We start from the raw sequence: 21,095 nt of genomic DNA on the forward strand, positions 1-21,095 counted from the left end.
TGCGCCGGGCCTAGCACTCGGTAGCCGCTGAGAAGGACTCTGTTTGGCCAGAGCAGGAACGGGCAGGGTCACTTTGCTCCCTCACCGGCGGGGACGAGAGCGTCGGGCAGCTCGGGCTCTCCACAGTTCCCCGCTTGTCCTTGAGTGACCGCCAGAGCTCCATGAGTATTGACTTTAGGGTCACAGGTAGACCTTAGCAAGTACGAAAGTGTGCAAATACGGAGTCTCTGAATCAGGAGGGTCGAGTGTGTCCTCCGGTATTCTGGGTACAGCTGTTGAGAGCTGAGGCTCGAGGGAGGTGCCCCCCGGTGTAGACACCGCAGCCCCACAAGCCCCTGGGAGGCCTTCTCAGTCTGGGCCACGGTTTCTAGGAGGTAAGGGCCAGGCAGGTCCCTGCAGAACCCCAGCACACGGAGAGCTGGCCCGTGAGCGTGCCTTCAGTCATTACACTTAGTTAGTATTTCGAGATGTCCTCAGGATCGCACCGTGGGGGGCACTCCGGGCGAGGTGGGGGCACCGAAAAGAACCGGGCTGCCCCGTGCTCTCCCCCATGCCCTGGTTCAGGGCAGGACGGCGACTGCACCCAGGCCAGGGCGTGAGACGTCTGAGGCTGACCCGGGGACCGTGATGAGGGACGAGCCTCTACCTGGGGGGGAGGGAAAGCGGACTGAGGGGGAGCCTGCAGCAGGCAGGGGGTGTGCTCACCGGGACCTGAGGTCCTGGCGCCGTGCTTCTGGGTGAGCTCATTCACCCCACGGAGCCTCGGTCTCTCCCTCGGAAGAGGGAAGGTAGAGGCCTTCCGAGGAATAAGGAAGGGGATGCATGTGAATCCGCTCACACAGCCTGGCTCCGTAGATGCTTTTCCTGTGGAAACATGTTTTATCACAATTTGAGTGTGCTAAATTTAACGGTGGGGCTGGGCAGGCGGAGTCGGGAGAGGGAGCACCGGTGTGTGGGCCGTGAGGGAGGGGCGTGGGCCGCTGGGGCTGGCTTGGTGCACCTCCCTGGGGCTCAATGCTCCTTCTGTGGGCTTGGTGCTCCTCCTGGGGGCTCGGTGCTCCTCCTGGGGGCTCAGTGCTCCTTCTGTGGGCTTGGTGCTCCTCCCGGAGGCTCCTCCCGGTGGGCGCGCGCCTCGGGCTCCCAGCCCCACTGTTGTGTCCCCTTGTGCGTTTACTCTGATTGAAGCGGATACTTGTGATTCAGGCAGGAAATGCCACTGGACATAATTTTCAGCGCGCGCTTTAGAAATGCAGTTTTCTCTGACAGACCAAACCCAGAAGTCTAAAAAGCATGAAATTGGCCGCACGCTGCCGGCACCTGCGGGGCCCCGGGGAGCGGGCGGTGGTGGCCGGCTCCTGCGGAAGCGCCCCGGCTCGGCCCTGACGCTAATTACCGCCTGAGGACCAAGGACAGTAACCGCAGAATTCGGAGCTGCCCTCGGGAAACAGGAGGTTGGCATCCGTACGTTTTGCCTTTGCAGTGGTTGGAGCTCGGGGATCGTTGCTTTCTCCTTCTGTGGGGGGAGCAAGGCTTTTGGAGCCGTTGGGCAGGGAGAGTTCTTCACTCACGAGTGTGTGGGAAGGAGCCCGCGTCGCAGACCTGAGAGAGTCACCGGGGGACACGCTGCAGCTCCTCCGGAGAGCGCGGTCAGCCCATGCTTCACTTCCCCTCGCAGCTTCCGCTGGGGACGGAGAAGCTAGATGAGGCTCCTCGCTTCCTGGAGTGGAACAATAATTTAGAAATTCTACAGCCAGCTGAGCAGCACTTTAACTTTCAAAAATAGCAATCAAAGTGGATACAGTTAGTCATCGTTGTTATTTATTCAGACATGTGGGATGTTTGTGTTGGCATGGCAACAGGTGGCTAAATATTAATCTCCAGCATTTGTTTTCTTGTGGGTTCCTTGTTGTGTAATTTTCTTACGTCAGTATCTGTGTCACCTCCTCCATCCAGTCATGCATCCTCTCTTCTCGCACACTCATCCATCTACCCATCCACCCACCCATCCATCTGCCTACGTGTCCATCCATCCATCCATCCATCCATCCATCGGCCCATCTATCCATCCATCCGCCCACCTGTCCATCCATCCATCCATCCATCTGCCCACCTGTCCATCCATCCATCCATCCATCCATCCATCCATCCATCCACCTGTCCATCCATCCATCCATCTGCCCACCTGTCCATCCATCCATCCATCCATCCATCCATCCATCCATCCATCCGTCCACCTGTCCCTCCATCCATCCATCCATCCATCCGCCCACCTGTCCATCCATCCATCCATCCATCCATCCATCCATCCACCTGTCCATCCATCCATCCACCTGTCCATCCATCCATCCACCCACCTGTCCATCCATCCATCCACCCACCTGTCCATCCATCCATCAGCCCACCTGTCCATCCATCCATCCACCCACCTGTCCATCCATCCATCCATCAGCCCACCTGTCCATCCATCCACCCACCTGTCCATCCATCCATCTGCCCACTTGTCCATCCATCCATGCATCCATCTACCCACCCATCCATCCATCCATCCGCCCACCTGTCCATCCATCCATCCACTCACCTGTCCATCCATCCATCTTCCCACTTGTCCATCCATCCATCCATGCATCCACCCACCCATCCATCCATCCGCCCACCTGTCCATCCAATCACCCATCATCCTTCCACTCACCCATCCAGAGTCATCACCTCTCAACCCCCTCACACACTCACCTGCCCCTCCATCCATCTGCTCTCCTGTCCATCCCTCCCTCCCTTCTTACTGGCATCCGCGTTAGTGCGAAACATGGGTGCTGAGTCATGCGCACCCTGCTGCAGGGGACTCCCTGTATGGGGGGCAGGGCCCCCCATATGTGGTGGCCCCATGCCTCTGTCCCAACACAGCCCAGGGCCTGCTCCTTCCTTCACTGCCTGGGTCAGGAGTGGGATTGGAAGCCTAGCTAGAGGGGCGCAGGAAAGGAAGTGGTTGTGGGAGGAACTGCTTCCATAGACCCCAGACTCTTGTCTCCTAAGCTCAGGATGCACCAGCTGTAAAATCCCACTTCCCAGGGGTGCTTGGGGAGCTCAGCTGCTGAAATATCTGACTCTTGGTTTCGGCTCAGGTCAGGTCAAGATCTCAGGGTTGTGGGATGGGGATCTGTGTTGGGCTCTGTGCTCAGCATGGAGTGGGCTTGGGATTCTCTCCCTCTTAAAAAAAAAATCCCAGTTCCTTATCATTTTTTAGCCACGGAGAAGCCTTCTAATTCCTCCGAGCTTTCTTGGAGTTGTGTGTGTAAACAGCCTTCTTCTCAACTGCTCCCCGAGAATGACGTCCGGCAGAGAACTATGTGGTCGTTGTCAGCTCCTTCCAGGCTCCTACGCAGCAGCTGGAGCCTGGACGGGACCCAGCTCTGCACCGTGGGCGCCGCCTTGGGGCTTCACACTGTCTCAGTGGGGACAGACTCCCAGGCCACAGGGACTCTGAGGATCAGGACGGGGAGGGAGGCCGCCCCCCGCGGAGCTACGGGCGGGGCAGGGAGGGCTGGTCACCTGCGGTAACCCAGGTGAGGACGAGGGTCCCTGCAGAAGACCTCCCAGAGGGGCGTCCTCAGCTTGGCTGGGCTGGGCTTGGCGTCCCTTCTCTGTGCCCAGGCCTGTGTGCATCCCCTGCCCTCAGGGGGCGTCCCCAGGAAGCCTTTCCTGACTGCTCACCCGGACCCCATCTGTCGTGAGCGCCTGCTGGGGTCCGTAACCCCGACTGCCTCTGTGCTGTTGTTTGATGGATGAAACTCTCTTTTCCAGCTCTCTACAACGTTTTCTTGTTCAGTAATTAATGGGGTTGCAGCTCTTGTCTTCCTAAAACTTTGTGTGTAGGAAGCGCCTTTGGTGAGATGAGCCCCTCGGGTGGAGGGGAGCTATTCGCTGTCCATGTTGATGGATTTCATTTTATGATCCGTTTGCTCAGTGTGGGTTATTAAAACCCGGCCCGCTTGGAGGCTTGAGGAAAAGCAGCGACAGGGAGTCTGTTTGGTGGAGCCTGCTTACTTCTTGGGCTTGGTGTCTGCTGACTGAACGCGGCTCTGCTCACCAGTCGGCGAAGATTGGGTGAGTGCCCAGTGGGATCATGTGTTTATCCGTTTTATTTTGCTGAACTCAGAGAGCAGGCTCTGTCTCTCCCTCTCCGCGGGAATGATCTCAATTAACCCGTTCAGCTGTTTAAATGGTGCGGTTTGTTGCCTGAAGTAGGCTGCACCGCAGCCTGCCTGGGTGCCTCTGATGGTCGGCTTGGGGTGTCCACCTGGCTGGGCCACACTACTCATCTTATCGGCGAGACATTCTAGACTTTACGAAGTCAGTAGCCTTTGAGCAAAGCAGATTATCCTCCACTGCGTGGGTGGGCCTCACCAAAGCAGTTGAAGGGCTTGGGAGGAAAAGCCCAGGGAGCCCCGAGCAGAAAGGAATTCTTCCAGCAGAAGGGCCTGGGACTCCCGCAGCACCTCCCTCCTGGGTCTCCAGCCTGCTGGCCCATCCTGCACACTTCGGACTTGCTGACCTTCCATAATAAACCTCTCCTTAAAGTCGGTACCGCCTCACAGGTATGCTGGTGTGGACACACCCAGGCCCTGGTGGGTTTGTTTCTTGGACAGGCCTGACCATGCAGGGGCCTTTGGGCTCCCGTGACCCGGGTTGTCCTGGCCACACTGGGTGGATCTGGTGGGCGCCTGCCCAAGGACAGTGAGTCCATGTGCTGGCCCGATGCCTATGGTCAGGCCTGGCCTTGACCAAGAACAGACGGCTCTCTGGGGAACTGGAACCAGAAAATATTAAGGGAATAAACAGCCTGTGGTGGGAGCCGACACCGGCTGGCTGTGGCTGCAGACACGGCTCAGAGTGGCCAGAAATGCCCGTTGGTCGGCACAGAGCCTGGAGGACGTGGACAGGTGGTCGGAGCGGAGCGTGCACCCCCCATCCCATCCCCTGCACCGGGCGTGCACCCACCTGCGCACACCCCTGCACGACTGGTGGAAGGAGAGAGGAGCCCGTGTCTGCAGCCCTCATTATTTTGTTTGAAAACATTTTTGGGGAAAGGAAAGAAGCTCCCGTCCTTTAGTTACGTTATTACCACGTAAGCAAGGCCCTTGCCTTAGGAAGACTTTTTAGGCACATTAAGGAGAAAACTTGTACTTTGCCGCCCATGCGCTTGGACCGAGAAAGGGGTCTCCTCCTCCACCTGTGTTCCGGCGCGGTCGGCTCGCTTGTTTTCCGCAAGGAGATGTCCGCCCCGCCCGGCCCCGCCCCTGCACCCGCACCCACCGCTTCCATCTGCGCCCGCCTCCCGTGTGCTGAGCAGATGGGGCCCGAAGACGGCTCGTCCCTGGCACGAGCTGGCCCCGCCTGGCTCTCCCCTGCTGCCCCCAGCGCGGTCGTTTTGTGTGCCCCGAGCATCACCATGACCCTCCGAGTACCTGCTGGTGGCCCCGCTTCTCAGGTAAGGAAACCAGCCCTGGCCGTAGGGGTGAGGAGAGTGCCCGGCCTGTGCCAGGAGCACGTGCGTCCGTGTGTGTCGCCGTCTCTCCGGCCAGCCCCGGAGCTGGGAAGGGTCTGGGTGAGAACAGGTGCCGGGGACTGGCCTGCGCATGTGCGGCCTGAGGTCTGACCAGGGAACCCTGACGGGCATAGAGCCCGTCCCGATGGGCCCTTTCTCTGGGGTCTTGCCACACAGGGGCGCAGGGGCCACAGTGCTGGGCCCGTCCCGTCCTGCCTGGCGGCCCCGCGGGCCCTGCTCTTCCCGCCATCCCGAGTCCCCTTGGCCCTTGGCTCTGGTGGGCGCCGTTCCCGGGGTTGGCAGGCGTCCACCCTGGGTTGGTGCCATCTGCTGGCCTGCCCGCTCCCCTCCCCTCCCCTCCCCTCCCCGCTCCAGGGCCGCCTCTCCCTTCCCGCCGGCTTGTCAGGGTTACAGACAAAGGGACAGTGACTCAGACAGGGAGCCGGCCCAGGGCCGCCGGTGAGGTCGGCGTGGGAGCTCGGTGGCCAGTTAGAGGGCGGTGGGGCGGGGGGTCCGCGGGCTCGGTTAGGGGGCGGGTGGGGGAGGGAGGTCAGCGCCGCGGCGGAGCGAGGTCTAGTCGAGCAGGTAGGAGTGGTAGGTCAGCGCGGTGGACCGGTGGCCTCTGCTTGTCACAGAGTAGGTCCGTGACTGGCGGGTCGTGTAGGCTGGAACGGGGACTGCTGCGCTGTGTGGCGGTGTGGACTCGTAGAGCCGCGTGGAGATGGTCTGCTGCCCATCGGTGGGGTCGGCCCAGGGTTCCAGGACCCCGGATCGCCCGTTTCAGGGGCTCATTTCAAGCCCAGGGGCCCAGGGTGCACCCCTCCCGTGTCCAGCCTTTGCTTCCTGAGGTGTGCGGGGCGGGAGGGCTCGGGTCCCGGCGCCGGTGCCCCATGTCCCGGGCTCTCACGTGTCCACCATCCGGCCCCCGTCAGTGCCGGGCTCCGGGAGCCCTGGGCTGCTTCCTGTGGCTCAGGGGAGGGGCAGCTGCTGACACCTGCCCTGGCCTGCAGCTCCTCGCCGGCTCCTCTCCCGGCTCGCAGCTCCGTCTCGCCCTGGGTGTCTTACGGCAGCGGCGTCTGTGTGCCCACGGCGCCGTGGTGCTCGCTGCGGGCGGACAGGGAGGCTGCCCTGGGGCCTCGGGGCACCTGCCGTGGATGCAGCGTCTGGGTCTAATGTCTCTCACACGTGCAAACATCAGGAATCCGAGACCCCAGCTCCTCAGGTGGTGGGTCCAGGTGGGTCCTGTGCCCTCGCCAGGAGGGTGGTCTCTGTCTCATCAGGTGGTGGTTCTGGAAGAGCCTCTGGAGTCCCCGGAGCAGGACGGTCGGCCAGGGCGGGCACAGGGTGGGCACGGGGCAGCGAGGGGCCCCCGAGGCCTCCCGACAGTGTTGTCCCCCTGGCGCACCGCTTGCACCACAGCAACAGAACGGGAGCGGAGCTGATCCGCGTAGTTCAAGGCCTCTGCCCAGTTCTGTCCTGTCGCAAGGACGTGGACACGGAGGGTCTCGGGGAGAACCGTCACCCACCGCGCTCACTGCTGTTCGATTCAGCACGTGCTCCCCGGTGCCCGTCGGCGAGGCCTGGATCTGCCTCCCGGGGTCACAGGGCGTCCACAGGCGGGCAGGGCCCTGGGGAGCATCGCCTCCAGTCGGGCTGGGGAGTCGCCGGCAGGTGACGGCTGCGCACGGAGTAGTGGGGGTGACGCCGGGTGCGGGAAGTTCTCTCTTCAGGGCCGTCGGACCAGTGCGCAGGGACGGGAGTGTGCGGATTGTTCCATTTGCACTTTGAGCGAGGGGCGGACTTGCACGTGTCGAGTGTGGGAGAGCCTCGTGCTGGCGGCGGGCGCCCTGGGCGCAGTCCTAGAGCCGGGGAGGCAAGGGGCCGTGTGGGGTCGTCGCCGCTGCAGTGCGATCCGGGGCGGGATGGGGGCGCTCCTGGCACGCGTGGGCTGATGCCGGGCTCTGCGGTGCGACCCTGCCCACCCTGTGGAGAGGCCCGGTGGGCACAGGGCGGAGGGGCACACGCAGTCGTTGCCGATGCGGGAGCCCCGTGAAGGTTTCCATGGAATTGACCGTCCAGGACGAGGTACTGTGACAGGTGCCGCGGGGAGGGGCACCTGGGGGGCTCCGTCGGTGCAGCGTCCTCCTTCAGCTCAAGGCATGATCTCGGGGTCCTGGGATCAAGTCCTGCGGGGGGCTCCCTGGTCAGCAGAGAGCCTGCTTCTTCCTCTGCCCTTCCCCCCGTGCGCGCCCTCTGTCTCTCTCTCTCTGCCAAATAAATTAATAAATAAATCTAAATCTAAATTTAACCTGAAAAAAGAAGATGTGACCCCTGGATGTGCATCCGGGGATCCTGCTGGCCGCAAGGTGGGAGAGAGGAGTTTCTTCTGCAGGAAGTGCTGTGATTTCCATCCTGGGCATTTACAGTAAATCCCCGGGTGAGCACGCGCGTAACCACAAACAGTCTTGATCTTTAGCCCCGATGGTGCACGTCCAGCTGGTATCTTAGGTTTTTCATAAAATATATTACTTTTAACAAAACGTATTTTTCCACTTCTTTGTTTCATTTTTATTTCGTCTGTATGTACTTGAGTGTATCTCTAAAAGATAAAAACAACCTAAAAAATAAGTAAGGCATCAAACGTCAGCGGCGATTTCTTAATATCGTCCGATATCCTGCCGGCGTTTGCCCTTCCCACCCAACCTGTGTGTGCACGTGGGTGTGAGCCTGTGCGTACGCCCGCGTGCACGTGTTGCAGACCCGTGTGCACGTCTGTGTGCATTGTACACGTGTGTGCGCACGTGTGTGCACGGGTGTGCGCGTCTGTGTGTGCATGCACAGGGCCTGTGAGTCGTTGGTTCGCGGCAGCCGGGATCCCGAGGCGGCTCCGTGCACGCGGCGTTGGGCTGGCTGGTGCTTGAGGTTTCCGGCCTGCCTGCCTCGCCGTCTCCTACCCCGAGTCTTACAGAGCTCACGGATCCCGTGTCCGGCCGGGCTTCCACGCGCTTGACTTCGGCGATGTCTTCCGTGCGTGTCGCGCGTCTAACCCTGTGGTCCCGCGGCCGGTCGCCGGGGCTCGAGCATCGGCCGGGCTTCTACGGCGGGTCGGCTCGGAGGTGGCGCCGGCCGCTCGGGGCTTCGGTGCTCGTCTTCTCTCGTGACGTCTGGACGGACGCATCTCTGTTTCCTGCGAGTCAGCCTGACTCATCCCCGAGATTCCCCTTCAGCGGACACTCTGCCATCGCGGCCGGTTTCCCACCCGGTGGCTCCTTCTCGGGAGGACTCGGCTGTAGGTACGACCTGCTGCACGTCTGCAGTCCGGCGAGCTGGCCCTGGCGCCTCATCCGGGTGTAGGTGAGCGTCTGCGGAGGCGGGATCCTCCCTGGGAGCCTCCGAGCCGGGGCGTCGCGCTGCAGGGGAGTGTGCGCGTCCCTGCAGGCTTCATTGTCCCCGTACCCTGGTTACCAGTCGGGAAAAGCTGCTGAGCCCGCGATGCGATCGCCCGGGGCTGAAAGCTTTGCACGGGTCCACAGGCGCCCGGACGGAGAACAAAGAAGCCGTGGACGCGGCCGCCTCTGTGGAATCTGCGCCCTCAGACTCCCCGCGGCCCCTGGGATTAGCTGTCGGTGGCAGAGGGCACGAGCTCCCGGGCTCCCCGCTCTGTCCCCACTCGCCGTGGCTCGGGATTTGTGAAGGCCTGGCCCGTGGCCCCGTGTCCTGGACGTGCGGGCAGACGGGCTCGGGCACAGCTTCCGCATCATCCCTGAAGCACGCACCATACCCAGGCCCAGGTCGGGAAGCCGTGCACCCCACTCTGACCCTCGTCGGATCGCGCCCGGGAAGGGGCCGTCAGGAGCGCACCCCGGGAACGCAAGGGTCTTGGGGCCGTGCCAGCCTGCTCACCCCCCTGCGCCCGCCCACGAGTGCACCTGGAGGCGCGCCGTGCGCTGAGGGCTGCAGGTGGCCTCTTCGGGGCCTCCCGGGGGTCGCAGACCACCGCTCACTCCAGCGGATGACCCGGGCCCCCGCACTCACCTCTCACCAGTGGTTTCCTGCTCTGCTCGCCTCCTTCCTCAATCCTCGCCGGATGGGCAGGTAACATCGTTGCTTTGTCGTCGTTGCTTTGTCCTGCAGGGGAGATCGAGGACCAGAGAGGTCAAGGCACTTGTCCGGGACCGCGCAGCACGGGCAATGTGGAGGAGGGACTCAGGCCTCTGCTGTTTCCTCTGGGCAGCACGTGGCCTCCCTGCTGCCGAATGAGAAAACAGCACCTGCTCAGAGCAGTGGCCTGGAGAGAGCATGCGTGCACGTGCTCACACGTGTGTGTACACATACATGCGTGCATGTGCACAGTGCGTGGTGTAGGTGTGCATGTGTACACGTGTGCACAATGTGTGGCATAGGTGTGCCCGTGTGTGCATGTACATGTGTGTGTGTGCCTGTGTGTGCACATGTGCACACACTATTTTTGCTTCCCACGGACAAGTCCTCAGACGCAGGGTGGCATCGGCTTGCAGGGAGGGACCTTTGAGGGCTGTGCAGCCTGCTGTGGGGGCACCCAGGTCAGAGGCTGGCACCCGGGCGTCTGTCCCTGCAGGGTCCCCACAGGGTCCCTGCGCCCTGGCAGGTGCGTCAGCCATTTCCCATTGAGTGCACCGCCGCCTGCTTGGCTCCCCCAGGGCCCCAGCCCCAGAGCTGGTGGACCCGACCTCGAGCCCCGTGACGTCGCAGAGGTCACCCCACCACGCACCAGGTGCTCCCCGCCGGAGGAGACACTCACTCATCCGCACCCGCGTCCTGTTTTCATAACAGGAAGGCCGCACGAACACGTTCTCGGGAAAAGCAGGAGCTCCCGCCCCCTGTGGCCCGGGATTGTGCTGGCAGGTCCTGCTGGGATCCTGCCCCATTTATTTGCTGTTTTCCTGGCTGTTTCTAATTAGAACGACGTCCGCTGCTCTGTTTTCCCTGACACAGTGAGCTGCAGAGAACGGATTTCATGCTCGCCCATGCGGTGTTTGTGTGTCTCCTTGTTTGCTTAGAAGACGGGAGCGGGGCCCCTTTCCCTCTAATTACACGGCTGTCCTCGGTTTAACCCCTGCGTGCTGGGCTTTCTGGGACGGGACACAATGGCCCTGGGAACAGCCCGTGGCACTTCTGTGTCTGGAAAGTAGGAAAAATACCGATTTCGTGTTTTGAACACCCGTGGAAGAACTTTGGGGTATATTTTTCCTCCAGAGGGAACAAATGCATAACCTAGTAGATTTATTTTGTGCATTTTGTAGGGCAGAGGGAAGGCTTTGCACAAATTGGTTGCCTTCACGTGTGGCCTGGAAAACCGCATTCCTGCAACTGTAAAGCCTGGAAATAAATAAATAGGACGGGGCGGGGTGGACACGGTGCTGGAGCCGACCGAGCCGGTGCAGACCTGGGCCGAGAGCCGGGAGTCGCCCTTGCCTGCTTTTATCTGGCCTGCGAGCAGAGCTTGAGAAAACGCAGAACAAGAGGAGAGCTTCCCGCCGCCCAGCTGGGGCCCAAAGCCCCGTGCGGAGCCTCCACCCCGAGTCTGTGGCTGTAGCTGCAGGCCCCGGACGCCTTCCGGGGGCCTGTGAGGGGGCAGGAGGGACGCGTCTGGGCACTGGGGCCTGGGCAGGGGCAGCTCGCAGGGTCCCCACGCCGCAGGGAGGGGACACGCTTCCTCCCAGCACATGGGGCTGGGCGCCTGGGTAGTGGCGAGGTGAGTGCCCACAGGGGCCTTCCCAGGGCTCCGTGGAGTGGGCTCCGGGGCGTGGGCTCCAGGGTTTGGGCTCTGGGACGTGGGCTCCGCGGAGTGGGCTCCAAGGCTTGGGCTCCGGGGCATGGGCTCTGGGACGTGGGCTCCCGGGGGGCCATCAGAGGTGGCAGGTGAATGAGGATCCCAGGCTGTGCGCGACTGTCGGGCGCCCCTGCAGGTGGTCACGCCACCCTCCACGCGAGGCCAGGGCCCGGGAAGTGTGAGTGGTGCGGGCCCGCGGGCTGGGGGCACAGCCGGCCCCGGAGTCACCGAGGTGGGCACAGCCTGGCCGCTGCCCACCACGTGCCAGAAGCCTCCTCCTCCTCCTCTCCAGGCTGCAGGGAAGCGTGAGGTTCAGGCTCAGGGCAGCAGCCCCCTGCTCTGTCGCGCTGGGACCGGGGACGCCTGGGAGCAGCGGCCTGGGCTGTGGTCCTTGGGGAGCGGGCTGTGTCTCGCGGTCCCCTCGCCGTCTGTGCACAACAGAAAGGGAAAGGAAGAAGTCTGCCCTGCCAGCGCTCCCTCCTTCCGGCCACTTTCTCGTCTGGGTTGGTTCCGCCCCTTGTCCTGTGGGCAGCAGGTCCCCACGGAGCTGGGTCCCTGCACCTGACGCTCTAGGGGGTTGGGGGGGCGGCCTTGGACTCCGCCCCGTCCCCCTCCATCCCTCCCTGTGTCCCGAGTGTCACGAGCCTCCTCACGCCCTGGCTCGATCCCGGCGGCACGTGTCTCCCGTGCTTCATCTGTTAGCTTCCCTGGAGAAATTTAAACCCCGTAAAACAAGATCGACAACGTCCCGATTATTTAAACTTCTTGTGGCACAAATCCCAGCCGGAGCGTCGCCGTTCCTGCGCGGGGAAGGACATCGCGAGTCCCAGAGAGACCTAATACTGAACTGTCATCATCGTGACCTTTGTACGTTTTCTAATAAAAGAAAACCTCCCCCACCTGAAACCAAGGTAGAAACCGCTGTGCGTGTTTTCCTTTGAATGGGTCAATACCTCGATTTATTCCCAAAAGTCAGTTTCCTTTTGACATCTTCTGTCTCGTGCTTTGAATGACTTTCAGTTGTTTTTGCTCTGAAGTGTGCATTGGAGAAACACTTGCCTTCCTCTCTGTTCTTCGTTCTACTCTATCCTCTTTCACCCCCCGAGACGCGGAAGGCATCGGCCAGGTACCCGAGGTCGGGCTGCTGGGGCGCCCCGGCCCGGGGTCCTGAGGGCGGTGGAGCAGGCTCCTGGCCGGCTGGGCCCGGGCTCCGGGAGACCCCGACACGTGGACGCCGCGAGCCTGGGGCTGTGTCCTAGTTAGGGCCCCACCCGGCCTGTGCGTGGGTGGAGGCTGCGCATGCGGGCTGGGAGGCTCCTTGCAGGCACCCCCCTCCCGTCCCGGGGCAGGAGCCTTCTGGGTTCCCCTGAGACCGTCCGCCTCATTGACGGAGCCCCTGCGCCTCTTTGCTTCCCGTCCAGGCCTTCCTGGTCGCCTGGCGCCCAAACCCGGAGGCGGAGCCGTGGCGAGCTGAGCCATGTGGCACCCAGAGCGCCCGCCGCCAGAACCGCCGTCTTTGGGGAGCGCACGCTGTAAGGGCAGCCAAGTGCACACCCTGGTCCAGGGGGACGGGGCCCTCGGGGCTGGGGGGTGCCGGGCTCTGGCACCTTGCCGGATTGGCCCCTGGTCCTCGGGGTCATGGGGGAGGGGACGCAGGCCATGCTGTGCGTGGACCCTGTTCCCCGGCCCTGGGACTGCCCCCCTCACGTGCCCTCCGGGCACCTGTGCCTGAGCAGTGACCCCTGTGTTTGCCAGTTCCCATGGGTGCCACCTGGGACGGGCGCTGGGCGCAGGCCACACGGCCACTGGTCGGTAGCAGGTCGAGTGGCACCTGCCCCGTGACTGGACCTGTGGGCACCTTGGGGACTACTTCAGGAAACCATCAGTCAGGGCGGGGTGTGAAGCAGAGCAGGTGGGCGCCCGGCCTCTCGGAGGGTGCTGGGGGGCGCGGCCTCCGGTGCTGGCGCCGACCTCGCCCTGGCTGTGGGCCACCCGGCCGGGTGGGGGAGGAGGCTCAGGCCCGGGCCCGGGGCATAGGCCCGAGGGCCACCCTGGCTTTCCGGGGGGTGGACTCGTGTTAGTCCAGCCCTGGCGTGCGCACAAGCTCCCCAGGAGCGGGGTGTCATGTCTGGACCTGGGGGCAGCTGGTCCTGCCTGTCAGGTGCAGGCACAGGTTCCCCAAGTTGTCCCTTGTGCACAAACACCTGGTCCCGGTGCGGTGCCCTGCCTGCGGCCAGGCCTCTGACCCGGGCTCGTTCGCCTCTCGTCATCACCCTGCACTGGGTTTTCCTTTGCTAACCTGCAATTAAAAAAAAAAAAAAAAGATTTTAGTAACTTGGAGAAAGGGGAGGGCACGCCTGCTACCCGTGCAGACAACACGAGCCCCGCGGGCTCAGCGAAGCCTTGAATGCGGGGTCAGGAGGCGCTCTGGAGGCGGCGAGCACGGGCCAAGGTAAACAGGATGACATCTGTGTACCTGCTGGCTTCCAGTCGTGCTGGTGGCTCCCGGTGAGGCGCGGGACCGGCCCGCGGAATCCAACAGCCAGCCTCCCTCCGGGAGGTCGTTTACCTGCACTTACGTGCCGGACGTTGGAGAGCATCTGTTGGGCCGAGGGCCCGAGGGACGTTCTGGGGCCAAGGAGTCTTGTGACACATCAGGCCTTGTCTTGGTTGCAGGGATGCTCCGAGCCAAGCCCACCTCATGCCTCTGCCCTCTGCTCTTCATCTGCTCCTTCTCCACCTTGTCTTCCCCTTTTCCTGAGTCCTTAAGCTCTTTTACCACTTGCGTTTTGTGTACGGGATTGAATTAAATTGTGTTTTTAAAAGATTTTATTTGAGGGGCAGCCCTGGTGGCGCAGCGGTTTAGCACCGCCTACAGCCAGGGGTGTGATCCTGGAGACCCGGGATCGAGTCCCACGTCAGGCTCCCTGCGTGGAGCCTGCTTCTCCCTCTGCCTGTGTCTCTGCCTCTCTCTCGCTCTCTCTGAATAAATAAATAAATAAATCTTTAAAAAATAAATAAGTAAATAAAAGATTTTATTTGAGAAGGAGAGACAGAGAGCTGGGGAGAGCAGAGCGGGAGGGAGAGAGAATCCCAAACAGACTTCACACTGAGGATGGAGCCGACGCGGGGCTCGACCTCAGGACCCCAAGATCACCGCCTGAGCCAAGACCAAGGGTCGGACATTCTACCCACTGAGCCACCCAGGTGCCCTTAAATTATATTTTTAAAGGTCAGCTGCATAAGGAAGGTTTTAGCGGGAGACGTGAGTTAAGTCCGTCCTCTGGTCCAGCTGCAGGAGCAGTGAGCACAGGCCAGAAGCCCCCGACCCGTTGCTGGTTTGCTGAGAGTTTAGGGCTCAGGCGCAGGTGATGCCAAGCGCTGGTTGTCTGTCCTGGTCAGAAACAGACGGTCGGTCTCACTGCTTCCCCTGGGCAAGTGGCCTGTGCTTCTTGTTCGCGTGGGTCCGTCAGGGGTGATGCGGGGACCCTGCTTCGTGGACAGGAGTGCTGAGCCTGGGGAAGTCGCCTTCAGGGTGAGTGGCGGGCAGGCTGGCGTTGGACTGGCCAGGGCGGGGCCTCATCCTGCAGGGCTGCGAGCTGCGCACACCACCGGGGTGCAGGGGTCTGGGCCGTGTGTCCCCAGCGTGGCTGCGGACACGGGCTGTCGTGCTGGCCAGACTGTTCCTGGGAGGCTCCTGGGCGGGGGGAGCTGTGTGTGGAGGCAGGAGAACCGCCGTCAGCCTTAGAGAGGTGACCGCGTGCCCTCTGCCTGCTTGCTCAGCAGATGCTAGCATGCACCCTTGCCTCTGGCTCGGTGGCCTCCGGGCAGGACATGCCTGCCGTGGTCCCGCCGCTCGCCCAGGACCTGCAGGGTCCCGGAGGCCCGCCGAATTGCTGGCTCCCTGCTGGCACCGGCGGCAGTGCTGGCGGCTTGCCCTCTCTTCTGTGTGCTGCCCCGGCCCTCTCTGCTCGGGGCAGGCCCCTCTGTCCAGAGGATGCAAGTGCCCGGAGGCTGTTTGGTCCCCAGGCTCATGCATTCATCCCTCCCCACATTATCCATCTAACCGCGCACTTTCTACTCAAAACCTCCGTCGGTGTCCCCGGCCTCCTTGACCCCAGCCGCATCGTGGTGGGGGCACCATCCGGGTCTGGGTCCCGGCGGGGTCGCGTGCTAGCCGCGAAGTTAGGAAGTCTGCAGAAGTGAGCAGGCCGCAGCAGGCGTCAGATATTATTACCTGTGACCACCCCCCGCCAGCAGCGCGGAGCTCAGGCATCTGCTCCAGGAAGGCCTCCGCGGAAGTCCCAAGGGATACCTGCAGAACGCAGGTCGCCCCGTGCGCTGGGTAACTGCGCCCACTGGAGGGGAGTCTGTGACCCCTTGAGGACCCCAGCGGGGTGACGGGCCCCTGCGAGGCTGTGGAAGGAGCAAGCTCACAACCAGGGAGGAAAGCAAAGGAGAGGTGCAGGTGCTGCACCTGTTGACCTTTCGGTAGGAAAGGAGGGACCAGAGCAGGGGGCGGCGAGGGGCGGGGCCGCGGTGAGGGGCGGAGCCACGATAAGGGAGCTGCTGCCGCGGGGGCGGGGCCGCAGTGAAGGAGGCGGGGCCCGCGTGTGAGGGGCGGGGCCGCGGTGAGAGGAGGCGGGGCCCCAGTGTGAGGGGTGGGGCTGCGGCAAGAGGGGGCGGGGCCTGCGTGTGAGGGGCGGGGCCGCGGTGAGAGGAGGCGGGGCCCGCGTGTGAGGGGCGGGGCCGCGGTGAGAGGAGGCGGGGCCCGCGTGTGAGGGGCGGGGCCCCAGTGTGAGGGGCGGGGCTGCATGCAGTGAGAGGAGGCGGGGCCCGGGTGTGAGGGGCGGGGCCTCGGTGAGAGGAGGCGGGGCCCCAGTGTGAGGGGCGGGGCCGTGGCCAAAGGGTGAAGCCGGAGTGTGAGGGGCGGGGCCGCGGCCTCGGCCAGAGGAGGGAGAGGAGGGTCTACCTTGGAGGGGAAGCGGGGACCACAGTGCAGAGGCTGAAGGAGGCAGTGGGGCCGCGGGCCCTCGGCATGCACCGCCCTCAACAGGTGCAGGTGGGCGCCCCGAAGGGACCACCCTGGGGTCACCGGCAGCTGGTGCGCGGGCCTGGGTCCCGGGGGCTGCTGGCTGCCTGCGGTGGAGATTTTAAACCAGTTCCTGTACATTCATTAAGACTTTGATTAATCAGGGTGCTTCGGAGTTCTCCGTTGTAGTTTTACGGCATAAATGTCTCGGGACACGTGGCCCTGGCTCTGCGGGTGGCCCAGAGCCTCTGGAAGGTCTCGGTCCTCGGTCGGCCCGCACGCGGTTCCCCATCGGGGTGGTCACAGCTGCAGGGGTTCACCTAAGATGACGTGTGCTCCCAATGGTGCCGTTTGGCCTGGTCTGGGAGGCCGGGCGGGTTTCCTGAGCGACCGTGGTGCCCACGCAGGACAGGGCCCAGCTCTGCCCCGGGTTCTGCAGGAGGGCCGAGGGCAGGGGTCCTGCTCTGGGGCAGGGGTGCTGCCTTGGTGCCGGGAGCAGAGGGCAGTAGGGGCTGCGCTCCATCCCAGAGTGCGGGCCGGTTGCGGATGGGGCCAGGCCTGCTGGCCTGCTGAGCGTCCGTGGGGCAGGAAGGGGAGCAAGCGGCGGGGAAACGTGCACCAGACGGCCTGGCGGTGCCTCGGGGGCAGGAAGTGCATGAGACAGGGTGAGCTGACTCACCTGTCCAGGTGGCTGGTGCCAGTCGCCTGCTGCAGTTGGAGAGGCAGACGGGTTTGTGGGAGAAGAGAATGAGCTTCGGCTGGAGCCCGAGGTGCCTTGGGGCACCCCGGGGAGGCCCGCAGCCCCCTGCGCCGGGCCAGGGGGACCAGAAGCGTGGCAGGCCTCTTCTCGCCGCCGTTGGCAAACGCCTTATTTTAGAGTGGCCACAACGAGACAGAGTGGAATGTGAGGTGCTTATACATTTTTAAGGTAAAATGCTAGATTTCAGAAAGCAGTGGCTGTGTTGAGTTGATTAGGGTCATGTCGCTCAGGTTGCCCAGATGCGGGCCACCCCTGCCCTCCCTCTGGACGGAGCAGGATGCCATGGGCGGGTCACAGGGCCCCTTGCACAGCTCAGCCGGCTCCCTCGGCTCCCTCGGGCCTACTGCCCAGCTCCGGGCATAATCCAGCATTTATAGTTCCTTGTAGAAGCAGGGCTATGGCTACAGACACTGCGTACAGTCCCCGACTCACGATGGCTCGACTCACAGTTTCGAACTTTATGATGGTGTGAAGCTCTGTGCGCTCAGAAGCTATACTTGGGATTTGGATTTTGGTCTTTTTTGGAGCTAGCGGGACCCAGTAGGGTCCTCTGTGATGCAGGACAGGTGTCAACTACTGATACCCGTCACCCGGGTGTCACCCGCAGCACTGTGCTCAGTAAATCACATGGATCAAAACGGGCTCTGTGTGAGGAGGTTCTGCAAGCGTCTGAGTGCAGTAGGTAGTCCTGGCCAGGCACGGAGCCAGTCGGTGAGGTGGATCCCATGCCTTTTCAACAGGGACGTAACCCCTTTGCACGTCAAGAAGATCTTTACATTTACGTTTTTCTCTGTATTAGGATTATTTGCGGAAATAGTTACTATAATTGTAAAAATAAGAATTCTGCTTCTAAATTAACTGAGCAGTGCAGGCAAGGAGTGACCCTCCACGGTCTTATATTCCATAGGGTTAGACATTTTGTTTCCCCAGGCATGTGTAGACCTTATTTCAATAACTTAAAAAATTAGGGAGGTACTTACAGTATGACTTGGTTTTAACCACTTTTTTAATTGGTTTGCATTTAAATTTAACATAAGCTCTACATCAGTGATGACAGATGGCCTAAGGATCCCAGGTAGAGGAAGACCGAGGGGACAAGCAGACACCTGCTGTGTATGTGTAGGCATGTGTGGGCACATGTTAGTATGTGTGCACGTGTGTAGGTATGTGTGCTCATGCTTGTGCACATGTGCAGGGACATGCATACACATGTGTGGGTGCATGCACACCTGTGGGTACATGTGAACATACACGTGCATGTGTATGTACATGTGTGTATGTACACTTGCATGCACATGCATGCATAGGCACATGTATATGTGTGCATGTGTGTACCTCTGCATGTGCACATGTATGTGTGTGCAGTTATGTGTATGTGCACATTAGTGGGTACGTGTGTGTATGTGCATGTGCATGCATGAAGTGCAGGTGCATGGTGTATGTGCACATGGCTGTGCATGTGTATAGGTGTGTGGGTACCTATGTGTAGGTACACTGTATGTGCGGGTGTGCAGTTACTAGTGTGTATGCCTGCATGCATGTGCATATACACATGTATGCGTGCATGTGTGCAGATACATGTATGCACATGTGTACTAGATGTAGTGCACGTATCTGTACACATACGGGCACACTCGCACAACACATGCAGTCACGCACATGCACGCTGCCCCCTCGCAGCGTTACCGAAGAGCAGTGTTTTCAAATGTCACCTGCTCCTCCTGGAGAGATGATTGAAACCCAGATTACCAGACCCCACCCCCAGAGCTTGGGGGTGAGGCCCAGAATCGGCTGTTCTAGCAAGTTCCCAGGAGATGCCGCTGATGAGGATCGGGAGACCCCGCTGAGAACGTTGCTTAAGAGAATCGTGACCGTTACGGAATTAACAAATCCCTCCCGATATTCCCCACACAGTGGGAATCAATTCAGCTGAAAAGGCCTCGGCGATCTGTGGTTATGACTGGGAATTTGGTTCATCCTGGAATCCAGGGCGGCTTCATGCCTGGGCCCCGACTCTCCCGGGCGGCGTGGGGGTGGGGGCACGCGGCCTCTGCCCGTCTGTCCCGCTGCGGCTCCAGGGCCGTGTCTGCGGCGGCCCGCGTGTGTGCAGGTTGGAGTGGGAGTACAGGCGCCGTCCCCCCTGCATCACCCCGTGCGCCTTCTGGCGTCCTGCCCTCACGTTCACCCCGGTTCCTGCCGTGGTCAGGGCGGCCTTAAGTCCCTGCACGTTCTCTCCATCTCAGCTGTTCGGTGTTTCAGTTCCAGAATCTCAGGTCGCTTCCTTTACGTTGTTGACATTTCTCTGCGCCCGTTGCGAAGGGGGCCCGTGCGTACCCTCCGCCTGGTGGGTGGGCGTGTGGTCCTCTGGTTGTCTGCTGCGAGAGCAGGCGGCTGGCCTGGCTGCCTGGAAACAGGCCGCACCATGAGATGTGGCCACATACGGACATTTAGATGTCCTAGCGGTTTCATTAAAAACTGGAAAGAAACAGGTTAATTTTACCGACTTTAACTCTGTGTCCAACATGCTCGTGTCTCGATGCGTCATCAGTGTGCCAGTGTGTTGATGCCACTGAACCCACTTCCCCCCGAGGCCGTTCAGATCTGGTGTGGTCTCCCCGGACCCCAGGTGTCTGTGAGGCTGGCCCCACTCAGGCACTCAGAGCTGGGTGTGCGGCGGCTGCCCGGTGTGCCCCCCGCACCGCCCCCCGGCCCCTGGCACGGGCCTCACACCCGCGGGCCGGCCTTGCCGCGTCAGGAGGTGGCCAAGTCCTCCGGCCCTCGGCGGCTGCCTTTCGGGAGGTTTCCATGTCGTCTCTCCTCTGTTGAGTTTGACGGGAAATGGGTGTCCGAAGCCGCGTGTGCTCAAGCCACCGTCATTCCTGGGGACGTGAGGCCTGGCTTCTTGGTGGGAGATGTTGGACCGATTCTGCTGCGCGTGTGCGCGTGGCATTCCGCGTTCCAGGGGGACGGGTTCTCCACGGGGCCCGGGGGCGTCGGTCCCAGTCCCCTGAAAGCCCGTGTTTGTTACGTGCAAGGAGGGAGCTTCTCCATCACCTGTTGACGCTGAAGCTCGGCGGGCCGGTCTGCGCTTTCACACGGTCGGGTCGCGGGTCGCGGGCTCCGGAGGCGCCTGCTCTCCCCTGGGGCCCTGACTTCAGCATCTCCCCGGCTGAAGCACCTGCAGCGTTCTCCTAGCGATGGAGGGTAACTTCTGTATTTAAAAGCCACAGTCAGTGCGGGGAGCCACGTTGCCCCTGGGGGACATGGTGGTGGCTCTCGGGGACCAGCGAGAGCACCCGGGTGAGGGCAGGTTAGCGGCCCAGGGCAGGTGGGGACCGACGCCCAAGACCTCCCCTTCCCGAGAACCCCACCCAGAGCCAGGAAGCAGATGCCCCACCGGGCTCACTCCGGAGCCAACACGGTTCATCTCAGCCACGTACTTTCTGAGGAGCCTTTCGCCGCCCCGTCAGCTCGAACCGGTTCTGTAAATCTACGATGACTCTTACATTGGCTCAATGTAATCAAATTCCTGGAAAGTTCACAAACGTTAGGAAATGCCAGTGCGTGTCACAAGAGGAGCGCCATCCCCAATTTGGACCGGATGTCGCTCCAGGACCCGGGTTGGGGCCGCCCTGGGGCGCCCACGCATGCCCCCCCCCCACGGAGCTCCCGTCTGTGAAGTCTCCGTAGGGACTCTCTGTCCAAACCCCAGCTGGGGTGCCGGAGCCGGACTTCCTGTGGGTGGGGGGCCCCCAGTCGATCCCGATAACCCTGCCTCACTGTCCTGGGGCTTGGGCCTGAGAACAAGGAATCTTAATTAGCCCAAGACTTTGATAAAGGAAGTGGCCTCTTACGTACTTTTCGGTGACGTTCACAGACGTTAAATTTATACGTTTAAATTAAAGTCACAGACTTTAGGGATCCCTGGGTGGTGCGGCGGTTTGGCGCC

The 21,095-nt window shown here is 61.8% G+C and overlaps 1 protein-coding gene across 3 annotated transcripts in view; it reads left to right on the forward strand.

Moving 5' to 3' along the window:
* The window catches only part of PXDN (peroxidasin), a 72,127-nt gene that overhangs the window by 10,781 nt on the left and 40,251 nt on the right, over window positions 1-21,095 (forward strand). Inside the window, exon 1 of one of the 3 annotated variants that reach the window (XM_072767827.1) lies at window positions 5,337-5,485. The exons of the other annotated variants lie outside the window; for them this stretch is intronic. The gene's annotated coding sequence lies outside the window, so the exon portion shown is untranslated. Of the gene's footprint in view, window positions 1-5,336; window positions 5,486-21,095 lie in introns of those variants that run through there. 3 annotated transcript variants of the gene reach the window in all.

This window comes from Vulpes vulpes, chromosome 8 (genome assembly GCF_048418805.1).
Source record: "Vulpes vulpes isolate BD-2025 chromosome 8, VulVul3, whole genome shotgun sequence".
In the NCBI taxonomy this organism is placed as follows: Eukaryota; Metazoa; Chordata; class Mammalia; order Carnivora; family Canidae; genus Vulpes; species Vulpes vulpes.